This window comes from Triticum dicoccoides, chromosome 7A (assembly GCF_002162155.2).
Source record: "Triticum dicoccoides isolate Atlit2015 ecotype Zavitan chromosome 7A, WEW_v2.0, whole genome shotgun sequence".
Classification (NCBI taxonomy): domain Eukaryota; kingdom Viridiplantae; phylum Streptophyta; class Magnoliopsida; order Poales; family Poaceae; genus Triticum; species Triticum dicoccoides.
In genome coordinates, this window is record NC_041392.1 from 69,861,818 (window position 1) to 69,884,788 (window position 22,971).

The window sequence follows — 22,971 nt, forward strand, 5'->3', positions numbered from 1 at the left end:
TCTTCGGACATGCCACCACACCACCCCGCATGTATGAGGGGCCGGTGCGATGCTCCAGTGGCATTGCTACCCCGCAGGGCCCTGTCCCGCCTAACCTTGGAGCGGTTCACCACGAGATCTAGCCCTTTGACTTCCCACGGACGGGCTTTGACCAGTGGGCCTCTCCACTCGTTTGTGTCAGGTCAGCACAGAGGGACACCTGGGAGCAACATTTGGGGCCAAACCGACAGCTACATCCCCTCCGTGTAGACCCGACGCGTCTGTTTCCCCCCTCCAGGTGCCGGCGGCGGCGCCGTCCATTAGGGGGACCATGCCCCGGAGATGTGTACCGCCTCTTCGGACATGCCACAACACCACCCGGTTGTGGTAGGTCATCCCATAGAAACACTTCGGAGCAACGTCCCCTCTGTATAGACCCGATGTGGCTGTTTCCGCCCTCCAGATGCCGGCGTCGGCGCTGTCCGTGAGGGGGGCAGACCGCGGACGTGAGGGGGTCACACTCCGGAGACGGGTGCCGGGAGTTTGCAACCTCCACAAAACTTCTGTCGGCATAGCTGTTTTTGATTTTAATAAAATATAATGTCCTATATTCAAAAGAACATGACGTCACATTATTACTGTGCTAAAAAAATACAAACTATATATATATATATTCATAATCTATGAAAAAAATTACAAACTACATATATATTCATAATTTATGGAAAACATTACAGACTACATATATATTCATATAATAATACATAAAAAAGCATATGCTACATGTCAGTTAATATAATAGTACATAAAAAAGCATAAAAAAGCATATGCTACATGTCAGTTAATATGCCGACGGCATTGCCGTCGGCATATTAACGGCAGGGTTTAGGTGGGCGGCGTGCCGCGGATCGCTGACGTGACGGGTATGCCGACGGCGGCCGTCGACATATCTGCTGGACGGTGCGCCGCGGATCGGTGACGTGGCATGAGGATATATGCCGACGGTCGCCCGTCCCGGCCGTTGGCATAGATTTGACGACGTTAGCCGCTGGTCACGGGCGGGGTCGCCGGGCCCACGGGTATGCCGACGGCCTATTTATGCCGATGGTTGCTGTCGGCGTGTTCGCAGCTGGGCCGACGACAGTTTTATGCCGACGGGTGCCGTCGGCTTAGCTTGTGGTAGCCCGACGGCCAAGATACGCCGACTGCCAGGACGTGGCTGTCGGCATAGCTCAAAGTAGGCCGACGGCGGCCGTCGGCATTGTTTTGGCCGTCGGGGTAGGGCCGTTTTCCGGTAGTGGCAACCCCTAAGCTCGAAGGAATTCTTTAGGCTTTGGAATGTTCCAGGTTAACCAAGAGAGGTGGGCCCAATACATAGATATGCACAACACATATACTCAACACATCTGATTTGACTTGCCATAAACAAAATACTATTGAGTATTGAGTTGTATCTAAAGGAATATTAGTAGAATGCCCGTGTGTTGCCACGGGCTTTTTAACTTTTTTATGATTGTTGTATAAAATTCTGTGAATTTTTTACTCCTTCCAACGAAATTGACGCAGGCCCTTGTCGAAGGATTCTTTTTGAACATCAACCTAATCTATCTCCATCTCTATCATATACCCCGCGAAAAAAGTATTATCATGTGCAACATATATACAAGGAAAGAATAATTATTTGTATGCATCTCATTGTGTAAAATTGGATGACTTTTGAGTCCAATCGCTCATAGTTACATCTGCGACTTTGTCAATCGAAATTTTCAAAGCATCATCCGAAGCCATCAATTTTTATTATCTCTGACCTACAAAAGTTAACAAATAAAAATACATTAAATAAATAAATAAAATACAAAGTAGCATGTGCATTGTCGTCACATAGAATGTATGTCATCTCACCACACCATTGCTGCATCTTTTCTAAACTTCCCCGCATACTCCGAGAGATGATGGCGTATTGTACATCTGATTGAAAAAATGAGATGATTATCACTACCTCGAGAGATGATGGCGTATAGGATTAGTTAACTGTCCGTGCATTGGAAAGGGTCATAAACATTTCAATGGTTTAACACGAATTGTGTCAACTGTACATCAGTGATGCATTTGACTTGCAACACACTTTTAATTCAAAGATTTCTGAGTGGAAAAAGGATACGTAATAGGTCCTTGTTATATACATAACCATAAGGTCAAAGGAACCCCATCCTAATCTAAGTTAAGCAAAACCCTATGAGGAAATTCTGAATGGTGTTCCTCTTGAACATCCTATGAGGAATAACAATATTAAGCAAAACCCGAAACGGTAGTTTAGTGCTCGGAAAAAAATTACTATTGCCTGATCAACTTCGACTTTAGGAGTATCTACGGGGGTTTACATTTTAGTACATCCTTTCTTAAATGTCAGTCTTTGCATAAAACCTTCATGTTTCCAAAACACTATCATGCAGAATTCATATTCTTTATGAGAAATACACCTCATAATAGAAACTCTGTATCATAATGGAAATTGTAGGTTTCCTTGAGGGGAAACATACTAATGGTTAGATACGCATCATCATCATAGTTTCAGCCTCTACCGCTACTCAGCATTACTCATCTTGTGCAACCTCTCGTCTTTCTTATTTCACTCCCTTTTCTGGAGTTTGTCTTCACCAGCGGTAGCAACAAAAGCAAGATAAGTAAACACACTTCTACAAAGTCGCTGAAACATGGATCCATTAACCCTGTAAACCTAAAGATCAAGTGAAAGAAAAAATAAAATAGAAACTTCTCATCAGCAAGTAAAAGTTCAGGAAGTCACTGGAACATAGATCCCAAGATCAAGTGAAGAACAATGGAATTAAAACATAAAGTAGCAATAATAATGGAAGGGAAGATCAGCCATGCCAGTCTACGTAAAGCAATCCAAATAATCCTTCCCTCCTAATCATGCTCAGCTATGCTAACTCTGTATTGGATAGAGAATGGTTTCACCTATGAGTTCACAACAGTACTACATGATTGGTAGAGCAAGCATTAGGCTTAATCCAAGAATAATAAGTGCGTCGCAAATGGACAAGCTCCAAGTCAACACGCTGATTGTTGTAAAAATACACCATATCGACATTCCTTCAATTTTGGCAACAAATAAAAAGAAAGTAGAAATACTTGGTTCAAGCTAGTATTGATGTAGAGAAAATAAGCCTTTAAAATGTGTGTGGTATGTGGTTGGCTTACAGATACTCTTATGTCTAAATTTCTCCACATAATGTAGGATTCATTATACAAGATGCATCAAAACTTAAGTTGAATGGATGGATATGTACCAGTGTACATAGATATGTATGCATCCAGCAACCACATGGGGAAAAATATTGAAGTGAAGCCATCTGTGCTGAACCCCACAGTTCTGAATCTAAATCTTAAATGCCCATCACATTGGCACTCAATGGTTACACCGACTACTGAAATTTCTTAGTAGAAAACAACATCATTTACGAACCTTTCTCTTTAAAACACCACTAATACTGCAATTTTGGAGTCTAACCATACACCACTAATACTGCACATAGTCTGCATCCTGCCATGTACTAACTGAAATATATGGAGCTTGCTATGTTGTGTTAAAATAAAATAAGCCGGTCTTTTCTCTGCCCGGCAAAAGGTCAGTCTTTTGCCATCCTCAAACAAGTTTGTGACAGACTATGATTGCACTTCACATACATGAAGTAACAAAGAAATAGTTTCAACTTTAAAAAACAGAGATTAGTAAGAAGGATATATGTTCTCATTGTGCATATGAATGGGCATCATAAATCAAAGAATTGAATCTCAAGATGCAACTTCTATCAAAGTCAGGTATGAGTATCAATGTGCAGGTAAGCATGCGGGTTTAACCTGATTCGTGCACACTAATTAGACATCTTTTTAGATGGTCAGTACTAAGCATGTACTCCCTCTGTTCCAAAATAGATGACTCGAATTTGTACTAACTCAAAGTCGAGTCATCTATTTTGGAACGGAGGGAGTAGTACTGAAGCAGTACTTTCTTTTGATGTATACTTACTTGCTACTCCAACTTGCAGTACTGAAGCATGTACCACACTAATTAGACATATTAGATGGTAAGTTCCTTCTGACTTGCGCATAGACATGGTGTCATTTATGTCAGAACAATGTACACGGCAGCTGACCGAGTATTAAGTCTCAAGTAATAGGACTGTAAGTAGTCGAGCATCTGACTGAGTATAATATTCAAACTTGCAGCCTTGGTTTGCCTACAAAAAAGACAGAGTAAAGCATATATAAATGCCAATTGCATGATTTATTCCAAATTAATAATTACAAGATGCAACAATGGATATTAGTGGCGTGGAGATAACCCTATGTGGCAGCGGAGCTCCTTGGAGCCGACGAGTGTGAGAGAGGAGCTCCCTGCTCCTCTCCTCTGTTTTGGGGGTGAGACCGCGAGGTGAACGAGCACATTTTGCAGAGGTCCAGCATTTCCCTACTTTTCTCATAGTGGTATTGCATAACGAGTGGAATTCATTCCTGAAAAACATCAAACTGCCATTGAATGGTGTCCATGTGTCATCATCTATTCCCCTAAGACAACGAAATTGGGTGACATGCAATCAAACAAGATAAGTTGGGTCTAATTAATCAAAAGCACGCACCTGATTTCAACGAAGAATATGCCGCTGTCTCTTCCCTTGAGCCTTCAATTAATAGTACGAACTCATGGTCAATTTTAATCTGTTAAACAAATGCACATGTGTGAAGCACACAACAAGAGATTGATCTGCTATTGGCACTATCGAATGTACATAGAAGCATTCTTAAATATTCTCATATGATTGGCAGTTATTCATTTTGCGGAAATCCATCAATCAGAAACATATTATTTCCAATCACAAGCATGTTCTTTACTAATTAGCATGACAATGATCTCAAAAGGCACAAGCTTTCCTTCATACATGAGATCCTTGATCATTGTACTAACTGAAAGAGGCTGGCATTAAAAATATATCAAGACAATTATTACAACATAAGGGTATATTTACAGAAACTGAAAGAAGACTGTTACCTGCTCCATATCACTTTAACTTCTTCACGAAGAAGATCACCAGCACTTAGATGTGCAAACCCATACTCAAATGAGATCCTTGATCATTGTACTAACTGAAAGAGGCTGGCATTAAAAAGATATCAAGAAAATTATCACAACGTAAGAGTATATATACAGGAACTCTTTATGTATTGTGCATTCTAAATTACAAGAAAATTATCGCACGGGCATTGTACTAATATGTGTTGTGCTGCCCTATATGTATTTGATGTTCAAGGAATTCTTTAGGCTTTGGCCTGTAGTCAGCGCACATATATGTTTGGTTCATGCAAGTAAGACACGTGAAATTCCATTATAGGTGGCAGGGGAATGGATTTACTCTAGAAAATTGCTAGGAATTAATCAGCATGTCAAAAGAGAATTAGAGGAGTAAATCACAAAGCTTGTTTCAGCCATTGGAGGAAGAAGTCTGTTACTTATCATCAAAGAAGCATGTTCAACGCACGGCCCTATAATGAATTACATCAAGAGAAGCAAAGGTGCTCTCAAGTTGTTATGCATATCATATAGCACATGTAGGACAACAAAATGACAGTCATCAAGGAAAATATATAATTACCAAAATCAACCCCAAATCAGCACTCCCCTCGCCATCTATGTATCAGACTACTTGGAACTGAACTGTATGTAAAGCAAGATTTAAATGTTGACCATTAGTCCTCAATGTCCCATGTGTTCTCCATCATGCTCCTGACTTTACTATCATACTCTAGTTCGTAGTCTAAATTCAGTTACTGGTTGCACTCACCCCTAAGTGAACACTAAAAGTTTTAACAGGATAAATCACACATATATATCATTACCTTAGTCAATAGAGTCCTGGAACTGTGTCACAAGATCCCGACAAAACTGACCAGAGTTTTCGTAGTTCTCTGAAACATTTCATGTCTGGTTCGCTACTACTCACAATTATTTCCTGGATTCAATAAGCCCCATGAAAGCAGACCATTTCTTGGGGTATACAACTGAAAATAAGGTTGTAAAATTCATCAAAATCATCTAGAACAAACAATATGACATACTTTTTGCACAAGTACTGTAAAAACAAGTATTACCTATCCTAGCCTTTTGGCTTGAACTGAAAAAATAGTATGACATACTTTTTTACTCCTACAACTACCTTCGTGATGATAGGAAGAAAGTGTCGCAGACACTCTGCACATTTATTTTGTTGGATTATGCAGATCCAATTGAGCAGTCCCTAAAGCTGGAAGGATTATAGTTGGAAAAAAAAATACCTGGAGGTAACAGCCTTTGTTGTGATAGTACTTGCTTTATTGTCAATGAGGAAGTGCTAGAAGTATGAGAAAAATCCCAGTATACCATCAATTATTGATTACTTGTCAGACCCAAGAAAGCATTCACACCTCCAAGATGTTTGTTAGACTGTTAACATAGCATGAATTCACTTCAGAGTACTCCTTTCTGTACATATAATTAGATAAAAGAGAATACTGGTTATGAACTATATTCATAATATGAATGACAGTGTGAATCTCTCCGGCAAAATTAGGAAGCAAATATTGGTTAGGAACCAAGGTTAAAAGCAAACCTTGCATATGATAATATTGCTATTCTTTTCTTCTTCATTTCCATTTTTTTCTTCAGTCCATAAGTGCATGAACTGAACAACCAAATCAGATTTAAGAGAAATAGAACAATAGAGGGGTTGGGTGCAGATCATCCAGTTTTAAACATCAAGAACCGGAATTTGCAAAAACAGTAATCTACCTGGCGATGTTGGATCTCGTCCAGCGGAGGAGATGGAGGAGCATGTCCTGATGTCCCAATGGAAACTCCTTGACCTCCATGGAAATCTTGCAGTATTAACTGAAAACTCACCTTGCTTATCAGTATCTGCCTCCAGACCCACAACAACCATAGGGCACCTCCTCCTTGTTCCCATGTGGTTATCTTCCCCTGTTAAAAAGAAGAAACATCATCTGTAAAATCATGGTGATTGAATCAAGGGAACAAAGAGCAAACACACATCGTCGTCTAGAGCTTCAATGTCACTGTGGGAGGCCCATGCACCAGCGGTGATTGGAGACTCATGCTGACTGCCCCCACCATCAGCGGTGATTGGGTCCTCCGCCACGATTCACCTCATGAGCGCACAAGAATTGATCAAGGTAGTTGACGGTGGTAGAACAACGGTACAGACACCCAAAGTTCTAAATAGAGCGCTAGTCCTCTTAGTGGCGGCTCGGACAAAATGTTTGAAACTCTATAGCGTGCTAAGGCCCATTTAGCGTTTCATCATAAATTAATAAAAAAATAAAAAAAACATATAATCAGGCATCAAATTAATATATACATGACAATTGATATTCCTGCAAAACTCGGAACCGGCAAATCTGGTTCAAACAAAAAAGAACAAGGGCCATCTTATTCTAACCTGACATCTCAGATGACCACCACCGAACTAATTGCATTCCAAGAAAAGATGTGCCCTGGATGTTTTTAAAAGTTAAAACCCGCATCTCACAATTCCAAATTTTCAAAACTGAGTGGTGCTACATATTATTAAAACAATTCATTGGTTTGTTCTGGCACAATCGGAGGAGGGGATTTACCAGCTCATAGGCACACAAACCAACAGCAAGAGGTATACAGGAGATTGTGTGCCCATGATTTCCCAAAAACACCTGAAAATTTACTACAATTATAAATAAGAGGAGACACGAAGAGAGCAAGGTCAAAAAAGTGACGGGGATGCGTCAACATGCACCTCCCAGCGAGGGGAATCGGCCTGAGGGGGCGCCATTGTCGGGATTGGGTAGATGACGGGCTGCCTCGGAGGTCGATGGGACAACGCGGTCGTGTCCATCTCCTCGTTGTGTCCAACCTGACGCAGCAGATGAATACGGACCGGTGTGGCGGCACCAATAAAAGTTTGTATAAACAGGATAATCACAGATCTAATACAACATCAAGGTTCAGGTTTCACGATTGCATTCAGTACATGAATTCTAGATGTGTTATGACTTATGGCTAATGTGTCATTGTACAGTCAAAATTACTCGAATGAAATATAAGAAATCAATTGGTCTTTCACTAACACGATTGTGAGTCAACATTATGTCCACTTTTACAACAGATGACAAGTCATGTCCTAGTTTAAGTTGAAAGGCCTCATTACAACTGAGAGCTTCTTCTAGGATACTTCAGAAGTTTTTTCTACTTTTATTTGCATTGCAGATAATCGAAAGGTATGGTGACAAGACAACCTGTTAATTTGGCATACCTTTAGAGAGCAACTATTGACCTTTCCCTTGAATACAGAGAATTGCTTAATCTGAAGACCAAAGCGAAGCGGGCTGCTAGAATAATAAAATAGACAGTTTGAGCAAAATTAACACCTACCCAAAAATTAGGTGCCCAAAGATAATCCAGGTACACATTGAGGAATGGCATATCCAACTCATCCACTGCAACAAGAAGAGTTTGCGAAAGCTAGAAAATTTGCTTGTTAGCCAATGAAGAAAGACAGAAGCAAACATGCCCGGTTCCTCTTAAAATAAGCTAAGAAGGAGAAACAAACTACACCACAACACTTGATTGGGGGCAGTTAACTGCCGGGAGAAAAACCTATTTAAGGGCAAACTAACTGCCGGGACATGTGTTACTGCCGCTAGAAACGTGTTAGGGCGGTACAACTGCCGGGAGAACTTTAATAACAACGGCATCTGCACTGCCGGTACACTTTACGGCACAAAATCTGCCGGGAGAACAAAATCTCGGCCCATAATCTGCCGGCCCATGCCGGAGACCGTCTTTGGCGCGAAACAGGAAAACGGTCCTAATAAGCGCGCGCCAGAGAGGAAAAAAAGCGCGCGGCCTGACGAATATTTTGGCCCATTGAGAAATACTAGCGCCGGCCTCCCACGACCAGATCCACAACACGCCACCCCCAAATCCCCTGCATCTAGCAGATCCCCCACCGCCGCCGCCCCGAAACCTAGCTAGTTCGTGCACCGCGCAGCCGCCTCTGCGCTCGACCACCGCGCGCCAGCGTAGCTCCCCGGCCCCCACCGCCGGCGTAGCCCCTCACCACCGCAGCTCCTCTGCCGCCGCGCACCCCAATCCGCCCTCCATTGGACCGCAAGCCGCCGCCGCCCCCAACTATCCACCACCGGCGGAGGCCCTCCAACCAGCAAACCGCTGCCGCCGTCGCCCCCCATCACGCGTGGCAGACACTCCGCCCCTCCACCGCCCCAAGAGCCACTTCATCCTGCTGCCGTGGTCACCCCACTCCAGAGCGGCACCTCCGAGCACCCCGTCGGCCACCATCGTCATCGCCAAGCCACACCACCGGCGGACACCATCCTCCGTGGAAGGGCTTCATCACAGCAACTACGTACTACGCTCGTGCACTTCCTCCCCGAGCAGGCTTCACCAAGCATCAAGTGACGGGTCCGCCTCCTCCACAAGCCCCCGAAGCAGCAGACCACGTGTTGGCCCTCCTCTCTAGCGAGCAGCTTTGCCTACTGAACATCCTTTCCCTGGACATCGCTGCCTCCTTTACTTCATTGGACGGGTGAGGTTTGGTAGCAATTTGTGTGCCTTCTTTTGTTCTGAATGTGTAGCACTGAACTATTCCGTCAGTTAGAACAAAACATCAATTTTTTATTGCTTTGGTGTAATAACAGCAAAAAAACATATTCATTTAATTTGGGATGAAAGAAAGCTAGTTTTGGAGTTCATTTGTAGCCCTTCAGAACACTGCTACTGTTATTACTGAACGAACAAGTTATTACTGATGCTTTGGAGTTCATTTGTAGCCCTTTAGAATACTGCTGCTGCAAGTGCAATGTTATTACTGAACTTTTTGCTTGTCTACGAACAAAAACTGCTACTGTTATTAGCCCTTCAGATCAAAGAACAGGGACCATTGGTGATTAACAAGTGCATAGCTTAATTAGATTCGTTGACACCTGACTAAGTTGTTTCATTGAGCTTTGGAGTTCATTTAATTTGAGATGAAATAAAGCTAGTTATTTAAGTCTGTTTGTTTAGTTGATGCCCCAAAGTAGTACCATATTTGTTTGTGCTTTGCGAAATAGGAGATGTGGACAGAACAGGTGCTATGCTTTTATGACATATATGACATTCTTGCTGCTATTTTGGTTTTTGTATTTTCTGAAATTACATGTTTCGGTTAATTATATTCTGTTGTGTGATGGCATTTCTTCTTCGTATTGTATTTCTTGTCGCCTGTACTAGATATTGATGATATGCAATTTGTTACTAGATTTTTTCATTAATAGAAGTAAACTTTCTTTCACATGTTAGGCAATTTTAGTGAAACAGGTCAAGAATGGACAAGAGTTGGATGGATAAAGCTAGAAATACACAAGCATATATAGACGGGGTAGAGAAATTCATAGATCTTGCTTTTACTCATTCAGCAAGAGGGAACACTATACTATGTCCTTGTAGAATTTGCTTGAATTGTTGTTGGTTTGAAGCTAGTGTTGTCTATGAACACTTGTTATGTGATGGGTTTATTAGTGGGTACAAAAGATGGATATATCATGGGGAGGCATCATCACCTCTTGCATCCGAGAGTGACCATGATGAGGTTCAACCTGATAATTTTCAAGAGGAGATTGACCTAGATGACTATGATGAGATGCTTGAAATGATTCAAGATATAGCACATCAAAATGGGGATTTTAGTGATAGTAGTGGGGAGGATCCAAGTCACCAGGATGCTGAGCCTGAGGGCGTCGACCCTTTTCTAGAGAAGAAAAAGAAGAAAGATGAAGATGCTTTCCGACAATTCATAGCTAATGATAGGGAGGAGCTTTATCCAGGGTGCACAACCTTCTCAAAGCTACGTTTCGTTGTTAGGTTACTCCATGAAGTTTCGACATACTGCTAGAGTTGCTAAAAGAGGCCTTTCCAACAGCAAAGCTACCCAAAAAAATTTATGAAGCTAAGAAGATGATAAAATGCCTTGAGCTTGGTTATATAAAAATTCATGCATGTGAGAATGATTGCATTTTGTTCTGGAAGGAACGTGCAAATAAGGATATTTGTCCTACATGCAAAACTTCTCGGTGGAAATCTGAAAAGAATAGTCTTGATGGGAAACATGTACACAAGGTCCCAAGAAGGTTCTTCGTTATTTTCCAATAAAGAAGAGGCTACAACGCCTTTTTGTGTCCCCAAAGAGTGCAGCGGACTGCAGATGGCATGCTGAAGAACATACAAGAGATGGACTAATAAGGCACACAGCGGATGCACCTGTTTGGAAGGACTTTGATGGCAAATATCCAGATTTTGCTAAAGATAGTCGCAACATGAGGATGCTTGTAGTATCTGATGGTTTTAATCCATTTAGAACAATGAAGTTATCCTATAGTATCTGGCCTGTTGTAGTAATTTCGTTGAATCTTCCTCCTTGGTTGTGCATGAAGCAGCATAATTTCATCCTCTCTTTGCTAATTCCTGGTCCAAGGTCACCTGGGGGAGATATAGATGTCTTTCTTGAACCACTTATTGATGATTTGAACTCACTTTTTGAGGAGGGTGTTAGAACCTATGACGCCTCCACCGGTAAACCCTTCAATCTGCATGCTGCTGTATTGTCAACTACATCAGACCTCCTAGGCTTATGCACTCTATCCGGGATTGTAACCTCTGCTGAATTTGGCTGTCCATTGTGTGGCTCACATACTTGCTCTCGTCGGTTGAAGGAAGGCAAGAAATTTTGCTATATGGGTGATCGAAGGTTGCTTGATCCTAACCATGAATACAGATTTGATGAAGAATCCTTTGATGGTGTGGAATTAGGGACAGCACCTGTACCACTTACTGGAGAGGAAGTTTTGGCCCTCACTGAAAATAGGAAGGCTGTTTTTGGAAAGGACCCTTCCGGGAAAACAACCACCAAGAAGCGCAAGGTTGGCGAACCACCAATGGTTCGGAAAAGAAAATCCATATGGTTTAGGTTGAGATACTGGAAAGACTTGCTGCAGCCTCATAATCTTGATGCAATGCACATTGAAAAGAACGTATGTGAAAATATAATTAACACACTTCTATGCATGGATCGAAATTCAAAAGATAATTATAGCTCTCGTAGAGATCTAGAGCATCTTGGAATAAGAAAAGCTCTCCAACCTGTCCCAGTAGGTGAACAATTTGATTTGCCTGCTGCACCCTATGCAATGGACAATGAAAAGAAGAAATTGTTTTGCGAAATTTGTAAGGAAGGTAGGTTCCCTGATGGTTGTGCATCTGATATACGCCGGAATGTCCTTGTGAAGCAGAAAAAGATCGTTGGGCTGAAGAGCCATGACAATCACATTCTTTTGCAGCAATTGCTTCCGCTAGCTGTTCGGAACACATTGCCAAAGGAAGTCGGTGTTGCCTTGGTTCGTGTCAGCAGATTCTTCAAGCAAATATATTCTCCTGTCATTAGCATAAGTGACATGGAGAAGCTAGAGGGAGAAATAGCTGAGACCTTGAGCATTCTTGAGGCCATATTTCTGCCATCATTTTTTGATCTTATGGTTCACTTGATGGTTCATCTTCCAACCCAAGTGAGGCTAGGGGGCCCAGTAAAGTACAGCAGCACGTACCCAGTAGAAAGGTCATCCGTGTAAACCTATTTTCTTGGTATCATATGGTTTCTTACTCTTCAAAATAATCTAATATATGTTACCTATATACTATATAGGTATGATATGAAGCTAAAGGGGTTTGTTCATAGCAAGAGCCACCCCGAGGGGTCAACTGCAGAGGGCTATGTGTTTGATGAGAGCCTTACATTCTGCTTCCGTTATTTACATGGATGTGAGACTAGATTTAACAGAAAGTGCAGAAATGACGCCCCTGAGACCAATATATCTACTATGCCATTTTTTACCAACAAGGGTCGATTTTTGGCTGGAAAACATATAGTGACCTTAGATCACAAGTCATGGCTGCAAGCACATCGATATGTTCTGTTTAATTATGATATAGATAGATTCATATTTGAGGTATTTTATTTCTAAGAATTTCTATCATTTGAGCCTATGAACGATATTTGTCATATTGCTGAATTTGCATACTTAAGTCCTGCAGCAAGTATGATGCCTATTTAACTTCGATTGGCCACGGGAATAACTTAGAGATTAGTCGCATTCGCCATGAGAAATTCCATGAGTGGTTTAAGCTCCATGTGGCACAACTAATTGCGAGTGGTGAAGATATTTCTGAAGAGATTCAAACTTTAGCTAACAGGCCCTTCTTAGCTGCAAGGAAGTGTAATAGCTATACCATAGATGGGTACAATTTCCACACAAATTCGTATGATCAGGGTAGACCTAACCAAAGCAGCGGGGTTGCTCTTGTATCTCAGATTTTGTCTTCCACAAGTGAAGATAATGAAAATCTTATGGTTAGCAATAAAATATATTATGGTGTGATAACTGAAATCCTTGAGTTAAATTATAACAACAAAGGAAGTATTGTGCTTTTCAAATGTGATTGGGTTGACAACAGTGCACAAGACAAGTGGGTTCAAGTCGATCATCTTGGTGTCACACGTGTGAACTTCAAGCATTTAGTCAAGTCTGATGAACCTTTCATTTTTACATCTCAAGCAACTCAAGTGTACTATGTGCAAGATAAGCTTGATAAAGATTGGTATTCTATTAGAAGCTTTCCTCATCCACGAGACCTGTATGATATGTTTGAAGTGGGAGATGAAGATTTTGACCACCATGATGCACCTACTGTGTCAATTGCTGATCTGGATGCCAATGTAGATCTTAGTGTTGATGTTAGAAATATACCTCGTAGTAGGATGGATATAGATGGAACACTTGTTCCTGCAGTTCAGCAACCAAAGTGTGTGCCTTTTCCTTAAATTTTTCAGTTACATGCCTATATACTAGATATCCAATGTGTCAATTCTAATGTGCTATAAAATTTCTTTTCAGGAAAAAAATGGAAAAAGGAAGAGACGAAGACAATGCTGAAGCACGAGAGGAAGAGAGGCTAGCGAATCTTAAAGCAAGAAACAGTGAGGATTTTGCACGATTTGGGTCTTTCAGATTTGCAGATGCTAACGAAGTTTCTAGAGGCAAAGCCAGTCAGCGCCAACCTAAAAGAAAGAAGGTGATATAACATGTTTCTCTTTGGTTATTGCATCTATTACTTCAGTTTTACATATCTTGTTTCGTTATGTGTAGAGCACCGTAGAAAAGCCTGCTGTTGAAGTAACTCGAGTTCTTAGGTCCCAAATGACTAGAGATGTTGATGACATGCCAAGTGATAACATTGAAGAGCATGAAGGTACATAGCTATTTTCCATGTTAGTTAAAGGATGATATATAGCCTACTAACTATTTTCCATGTTTAGACCATGAGTTGGTTCAAGAAACGAAGGGGAAGAAGGGGAAAAACACACTAGAATGCACAATGTGTATGATAGATTGGGGACAGTCCCACCAATCCGTGTGGAGTACAATGGTGATGGACAACCAATTGGGGAAAATGCATCGGAGTTTTCAAACTTCATCTCCACACTTGTGAAAAGTAAAATATCTCTTGGGCATAATGATTGGAGAAAGGTTGATGTTGATGAGAAAAATCATTTGTGGAAAACCTTAAAGGTATAATCTATAATCTATGATTTCTGCTATAACTTGCCCCTTTATCTCTAGATGACTTGTAGTATAACTTTCCCCTTTATCTAATACATCACCTTACTCTCTCCATTTACACTTGCTTGAAAGCAGATGTACTATGTTGTGGATGACAAACTAAAGGATTGGGTAATGGGAAGCGCTGCAAAGAAATGGAGGGATTTCAAAGCTGAGTTGAAGACTTTGTATTTTGATGAGAAGATGACCGATGAGGAACTTCAAGTTGTCCCAGATAATAGAGTTAGCCCAACTGATTGGAAAGAGCTTGTTGCTTTTTGGAAAACTGAAGCAGGGAAGGTACGCTGCAAGAAAATATATGTGTAGTTTCCTGCAGTTTTGCTCTAATTTACAATTCATTGAATCAATATTTGTAGCAACGTAGCGAGCAAGGAAGAAAAAATCGAATGGAGATGGAATTATTGCATACATCAAGCAGCAAAAGTCATGCCCGTGTTTCTCATGAAATGGTATATAATGATCTTACATAACTCTATTTTGCACCGTTTCTTGATTGTTATGAACTAATTATAAGAAAATGAATGTAGCATAAGAAGAATGGATACCCCCCTCAGAGACATGAACTGTTTATAGAAACACACACGTGCAAGAAGACTGGTGCCCCTTCAAGTGTGGCTGCAGCAAATATGTTTGTAAGTATTTGAGTTGCAACAATCTTTAGGCTTTGTACTTGTTAGTTTTTTCTCTAGAACATTGGAGTTATAGTCTTTAGTAGACACTATGTTGCTGATGTGTTCATGGATCATATGTTCTGTCTTGTAGAAAAAGATAGAAGAGAAGTCAAATGAGCGTCCAGAACTTTTAGAAAAAAGCATCAAGCAAGGTGACCTCTTCTCGCATGTCGCGGGGAAGGAGAGGAATGGGTATGTGAGGTGTATAGGTCTAGGACCAAGTGCGGCAGGTTTGGGCATGCCGGGTACTAGAAAGCTGAAATCCACGAAGCTTCAAATGGCCGAGGAAGAAGCAAAAGAAGCTCGACAATCAAATGCAATTCTTGTCGAGCGTGTAGATAAAATGGAGCATAATTTCCAAACAGTAGTTAGAACTCTGAAGGATGAACTTCAACAAATGAGGAGACTGTTACAATCAAATGTGCAGCAAAATATTCAGTTCAATCCAGACTATGACTTGTCTCACTCTGGATATGGATATGGATATCGACATGAAGGAGGATATGAAGGTGGATATGGAGGTGGCCATGGAGGTGGATATCGACATGAAGATGGATATGAAGGAGGATATGGAGGTGGATATGGACAGGAAGGGGGGGTATGAACATGAAGGGGAGTATGAGCATGAAGAGAGTGCAGAATCTGCCACCCACAGCCATGAGGTGCGGCAAGAGAAAGAAGCAACCATTTTGCATAAGAAGGCTCAAGAAGCACTCTTGCAAAAGAAGTTAACAGCACCCACTCAGAAAAACTTCGTACTTTCTAGTACCGCTCTACATGAGGTGCTGCAAGAGAAGGAATCAACCATTTTCCAAAAGAAGAAGGCAACAGGGCTCACACAACAAAGTAAGGATGTGGCACTTCATCGCCACAAGATGTCAACAAGCAAGGAAGTTGCAATCACACAAAAAAACCAGCAGGTCAGATGGTACTTTGTTTATATTTTGTTGCTCTTTCTTGTTTAGACAAAGACACTTTTGCTTATCTGAGTTCTTTTTCATGCTTACTCAGAAAGGAAAGGATGTGATCTTGTACAATGTTTATCGAGATCATAGTATCCCAGTGGCAAAAGCAACCATTCTATCAATTGATCGTAGAAAGGTGGTAGGTGGTCAGGAGCTTGGCTCTAAATATTGTGAGGTTGCCGTGAACTATGTAATAAAAAGGGATGCTATACTACCTCGTGGTGTTTGGAACATGACCACCATGGGGCAAGTTCAAGGGCGATGTATCGCATGGCCATACAAGCATGTGAGCTTTTGTTCTTATTTTCTTATGATTAAACTTGCCAATGACTATGATGGTTGATTGCTGAAAAAGCTTTGCTTCTATGTATGCAGTTGGAAGTGGACAAGTCTATGGAAAAAGCAGGAATGCGACCACAAGCAGGCTGAGGAGGTAATATACATGTTTCTCTTGGCTGCTATGTGGGTGATGTTGACTTGCTGCATGGTTAATTGCCTGATCTATGTGACTGGGCCGATGGAGACTTTTATTGGATGTTGTTCTTGCATGTCCTGTGTATGCATGTTCTTGCATATGACTAGTGGAAGATTTTACATGTCCATTCTTGCATAACATCTTCCACTATTGTCTCTGTATACTTGTTGTCCTGTTTGTCTAGTCAGTTACGGATCTGTCATTGAATTTTTTCTTGTTTCAAGTACACTAAAATATTTATCCCATTTTATACTGCAGCCAGAGTCTGACTGTTCGTTTCCAGCATGACTTGAACTTTTATATGATGCAGATTGCAAGGAGTTTGGTACCTTCACAAATAGGAATGAGTATTCTAGCAACAGGACCATATTTCGTCCCTGATCGCACATGGCCTGTTTTTTAGATGCATGCCAAGTAGTATATACTTCTACCTTATTTCTAAACTGATCAGTCTCCGTTAAAGTTTCACAACTTAAGGTTGAAAAATCTTCATTTTGGTTTAATAATATAATAGATAGATGCTGCCAATTCTTGATAAGTGGTCACTTTAGTCGATAACTTGGTATACATGTTTACCTCTACCTCTGGAGTGAGGTTTATATTTACCCTTTCCAACAATTGCATGTTAACTTGGTATACGTGTTGCTTATGTCCTGTTCTGGAATGGCATCGAGCCCATTACTTGCAGAATCATCAGCCTTCCCTTTATCAAGCCCAATACTTGCAGAATCATCAGCCTTTTCTTTCTTATTTTTCTTGGCAGTTGACATAGTTGATGCTTTCTTAGGGGTAGCTTTCCTAGCCTCCTGTTGTTCTTTGGTTGGTTTAGCTAATCAAGATCTTCAGTGTATACAGCATGTTAGATGCATCCAATTTTTGAAACCTATGAATAGTTTACCATCCAAAGATGATGTTATTAATTAGTATCTCTGACGTGATTGTTCTATTGTATTATTGTCCTGTACTGCTGTGACGATGTGACTATATCAGATTGTTTTGGTAATTTGCTACTGAAATATTGATTCCTTCATGCTTTGTTCGATAATACTTGGCTGCACGTGAGCAATATTAGTGTTCCTGTATACTAGACGAGGCATAGGCGCATAGTTTGGATTTTCAAAAAATTGCCACTTTGTACTATGGTGTATTCTTTTGTACATGTGTCATATTATTCCCTGAGATGCAAAGAATGACTACTCTCCAGGTCTTTGTAAATGTTCCTTGAGTTTAACTATAGCATGTCAACTTCAATGTTAATTTAAATTCTCAAACGAGAGCTCCCTATTGAGTATCCTATGTGTTGCAGGTTTCCCAAAGGTACACAAGTCAAATGAAGGTTTGGAAGATTTTCAAGCTCCTGAAGATTTGGAAGACCTACAATAGTTGGTGGAGTGTTTATGTAATATGCTTGTTTACTTTGTGAAACCTGGACACACTTGCTCCACTCATTTTGCTGGTTGTTAAGCCGTTCTGCTCATTTTGGTTGTGTGGCACACCCAGAAACATGTACTTCTCCATTTGTCGCACTATTTACTTTTGTTGGTTCTGTGGCACATTTTAAAACATATCTGCACTGTACCTTTTGTGGCACAACCTCCTTATATGTATATTATGGTTATGTTTATCCAATGACGTTTTAAGGTTCTGGATGAGGCCTGATATTATTTTGATTGAAGTGTGTGGATGAGACATATACGACTTTGATTGAAGTATATAAATTGTACGTGTGATATGTCCTGATTGACTGAACATACTAAATGGATATTACATAGGGGATGCCCAGAACAATTAGGTAGTGAAATCTACATACTTGCAAAATAACTGCCGGGTCAACACTCTTCTGCCGGCAGTTTGACTGCCAGTAACTGATATTCCACGTGTCTTGGCTAATCTGCCGGGAGAAACCAAACTGCCGGCAAATAAATGCACTAGGGCAGTAGGACTGCCGGGAATATTTTATCAGCCGGGACAAGTAATCCCCGGCAGCCGTTCTCGTGGCGGTTCTATCTGCCGGGAGAAATACTGTCCCGGCAGATAGTGTGCCGCTTGAAGTGCTTTCTCACGGCAGTTTACATGCCGTTGCATCAGTGTTGTGGTGTAGTGACATGAACCTTAGGTTACTGTTCAGGCTTAGGTATCGTACATTGGCAACAAACAATAAATGATGTTCCCTTTGGTTGGATGCATTTTCTTTCTACCTAGATTGAGTCAAAATTAGATGATGCACACATTCCGACTAAAGTACATGTACACATCCAGTGGCACATGCAAATAAAATCAAGAGCGACCTCTCCAAATCATAGCCTAATACAATCAAGATCTTTATCAGTCTTCTTCTCAGGCTACATGTAAATCTTCTCTAGTAGTCCTATGAGCATAAACAACAGCTCGAATCTACAAAATTGAGGAGCAATTCGGTACAGAGGCAACCACCTTTACAATGACAGGCAACCACCTTTACAATGACAGTTTATAATACTATAAGTTAATAAGCGTCCAAGGCAACTTGTGTGATTTCCAAGCCTTCAGAAACCATTATATCAAGATACATAGGATTATTTGGTTCACACTATTTTATGCAAAGAATTTTAGCTTGAACGCAGTACACTATGTTGGTCTGGGCTTCGAGTTACCTAAAGAAAATACATTTACGCCTCCAATTCGACGACGACAAGATGCAAATAAAATGTTGAGAGAAAATGTATTTATCCTTTTATCGACATCACCAAAAAATAGAGATAGTACCATCCAAATAAACTATAATTCATCACGTGGATGTTGCATTCAGTACAAAGGCTTATGAAATTATACTCCTGCAGTTGTTCTTGAACATGTGAATTAGTTCTTCTCAAGTAAAATGAACAGTCATTCATCAACTTGCATCTAGACATTAACGAAGCTGAATATAATCTTGTTAGTACAATTCCATAGAAGTAACTACTGTACATCTTGAAAAATGAAAACATTAAATGATGGATAAATTGAACCGATCATGGCCTAGCAACGAAATTCCAAACAATATATGTATCACTTGAATTGCCTAATTTTGAATACTGAAAAGATACACATGAATCTGTTAGACTGATACTGAAAAGATACACATAATTCTTGCAACAGGGCAGCAAGACGACCTTGGGGTTGGCGTGAGAACACGATGCACAGACTGGCACTTCCGATTCCTGCCTCGGTGGCTTCGCTTGTGGAGGCTGCACGACGTGAGGAGGTGAGAACAGCATGAGAAAATCTCATCCGTGAAGTGCCTGCAGCACAACTACACACAACCAATTCAAAATTAGGAACTTGCAGATTACGAGCCCCTCGCAACTAACCTGGACAATCAGGGGAGGGTGTAGGGGCTACATGAACTGTGAGAGGAAGGAGAGGACTGGGACGTGGGCCCGCGACAGAGGATCCGACGGCGTCTCGATCGCAGTATGTCAGCCTGGGGGACGAACTTGGCGGCGGTGGCAGAAGGCCAGGAGGTCTCGCGGAAGTCCCCATTGACGCTGTCGACAAAGTAGCTCCAGACGGCGGTGGGGAAAAGTGCGGAGAGGTGGCGGCGGGGCAGCGAGGGTAAGAAACCCTAGTGGCGGCCGGGCATGTTGGTGGGGTTAGGAGCGTTCTCGCGTGGGGGAGTGGAGAGGTGGAGCTGCTCCTGCCGCAGCGCTCGAAGAAGAGGCCCGTCCGGTGGAGCAGTACGGGTAGCGGCGGAGTGGGAGATGCGGCGGCGGCGGAGTGGGAGATGAGGGAAAGAGAAAACGCAGCCAGAGGTTAACCTTCGTAGGTCTTTTTTCGTTGGTTAACCTTCGTAGGTTTATTTTTGGTTGTACGTGGATGGGTGTGGGTTGAGGCTTTAGGAGGAGGTTTTTTTGGTTTGTGGTGGCTAAGTCAGAGGTGGGAGGAAGTACCAAAAAAACCATTGGAGGTGGGACTAAAAAAACCTGGAAGCGAGACTACCAACTGCTCCATTAGGAGTAGAGATAAACTAACCTACGCTACATTCAAGGCCGGTGAGCGGCGTGGGAATCGTCGCTGGCAACCGAACAAGCGGCGTGGAGACGTGGGAATCATCGCTTGTTTAGTGACCTTTTCTTTTTTTCGAAAAAGAGTATGACCCCGGCTTCTGCATATGGGAGATGCATGCGGCTATTTTATTAATTATTCTCGAGTACCTTATAAAGTAGAACAACAATATGCCTGAATCCATAGCTACTCCTATTCACATGATAAGGGGTGCAAGCTCGGCCACATACCCAGACCTCTCACCTAAGCCTAACATCTAAAGTCGGAGGCCCCAACCAAGCCATCTACTGGGTCCGGGGCACAAACCGGTCTGATGCATTCACATATGTCTGTCGCCGCCATCTTTCACTGGTCCATCTTCAGAGCATATTGAGGTGGTCAACCTTGGCAGGTCCTCCGCCATTGACGCCACCATGACGCCAGACGATGACCTCCACCTACGCAAGCCTTGGCAGGTCCTCTGCCATCGATACGACCACGACGCCAAACGACGACCTCCACCTACGTGAATCCATCTCCAAGCAACGGACGTAGATCCATGCTAGGATAGGTCCGCACAATCGCCGTCGCCCACCACCCGCAAGCGCCACCCAACCTCAAGGTTCCCAAAGCGGCGCCTTCAAGAAGGGAACAACGCCGTGAGCACCACCGCCGCCCAACAAAGTTAGGGCTTTCGCCCGGGAGACCTAGGGGAAGGGGAAGTGAGGAGATCAGTCCATATCGACGGCTCCAAGGAGGGGAACGACGCCCTCAGGCGTCACCGTCTGCCTGGCTGTTCATGGCCGGCTAGGGATTTCACCCGAACTAGATCCCCGCCACCAGCAACGCCTTCTGTACAGAACCGGCAACCAAGGGAAGTGCGGCCCGACCAGGCTAGCCCGCACGCCGAACATGGGAGGAGGGGAGGCGCCAGATCGCGCGCACCGACCGCCACATAAGCCGCCGCCTGCCGCCAACAACCACTGGGATCCCACCGCCCGCGCGGCCAGGACGCCAGATCCACGGCCAGCACGGCTGCTCGCCGGAGCCTGCCATGCCTCGCCAAAGGAGCTGCCGCTCCAGATCCGGGACTCCCCACGCACAGGCAGGACAGCCGAGGCCCCGCCGCCACCATCCTTGACGCCCCGGGCTTGCCCGGTGGCTTCCTTATGCGGCGACGAGGAGGTGGGGCGAGGTGGGGAGGGGGAGGCGACGCGGTGGTCGCGGGCGCTTGTTCAGTGACATGAATTGGGAACCTACGCATGGAATGATAATCAAGGATGTATGAATGTGCCTCCGTCTCACATTCTTGTTATTCAACAGGGGAAGGAGAAGGAGGATGATTAATTGTGCAGATACCAATGACCGGCCACTGCTCGTAAGTCAGTGATAAACACATATCGCGAACATGTTAATTATATATGAGGGCCGTCAGTGATAGTAATCTTGTCCATGTGAAGCGAACGAGAGTTGAAGAACACCATGTCACAGATTGGTCAATTTAGATCAGTGAGTGTTGACTATCCCGAGAAGCGTAACACTCATGAGTTTTGGCTAGGCCGTCTGTGATGACCCTCATCACTAACACGTAGCAGTCGCCGGTCAGTGATGAGGGGTCAGTAGTGTTCGGATATGTAGTAGTGGTAGCACAGTTGCAGAGGAGCTCAAGGAGGCGAGCTGAGCAGAGAGAACTCACATGAGTCGACTGGTGCCCCAGAGAGAGAGAGAGAGAGAGAGAGAGAGAGAGAGAGAGAGAGAGAGAGAGAGAGAGAGAGCTTGATGGATAAATCCAATAGGGGAATGAGGTGGAAGGGCGTCGGGGCGTGGCACCGTGTGGTACCAGAAGCAGATGGGCCAAGATCAACCGAGCTAAGAATAAAGGGGTTGCTTATTTTTCTTCTTTATTTCCTACAATAGCACAAGGTTCAGTTTGAGGTTAAGAATTTTCCTAATAAGATTTGGAAATATTCATAGGTGTTGTAAATAATACTTCTTCATTACCATTAATTTTAACAGGTTTGTCCTTGTTGTACTTGACCGTTATTTAATTCAAAATTCGAAATTTTCCCCGAATGTTGGCTTAGCATGGAAACTAGGTGAG

General features: G+C 42.6%; 3 long non-coding RNA genes across 4 annotated transcripts; 2 read left to right on the forward strand and 1 right to left on the reverse strand.

The window, feature by feature from the left end:
• Window positions 1-1,640: 1,640 nt before the first annotated feature.
• On the reverse strand, window positions 1,641-20,064 carry LOC119334528. 2 transcript variants are annotated; one of them, XR_005161391.1, is made up of 9 exons: window positions 20,000-20,064; window positions 8,459-8,523; window positions 6,331-6,517; window positions 5,896-6,057; window positions 5,051-5,155; window positions 4,641-4,719; window positions 4,031-4,515; window positions 1,882-1,947; window positions 1,641-1,787 (listed from the first exon to the last, which is right to left on the reverse strand). It is a non-coding gene; the product is annotated as an uncharacterized LOC119334528 (long non-coding RNA). The 2 variants fall into 2 exon arrangements; XR_005161390.1 differs by lacking the exons at window positions 1,641-1,787; window positions 1,882-1,947 and adding an exon at window positions 2,558-2,716.
• LOC119334530 lies at window positions 14,056-14,640 on the forward strand. The gene is made up of 3 exons (XR_005161393.1): window positions 14,056-14,209; window positions 14,284-14,386; window positions 14,454-14,640. It is a non-coding gene; the product is annotated as an uncharacterized LOC119334530 (long non-coding RNA).
• LOC119334529 lies at window positions 16,444-18,426 on the forward strand. Its single transcript, XR_005161392.1, has 3 exons — window positions 16,444-16,679; window positions 16,769-16,826; window positions 18,175-18,426. It is a non-coding gene; the product is annotated as an uncharacterized LOC119334529 (long non-coding RNA).
• Window positions 20,065-22,971: the final 2,907 nt, after the last annotated feature.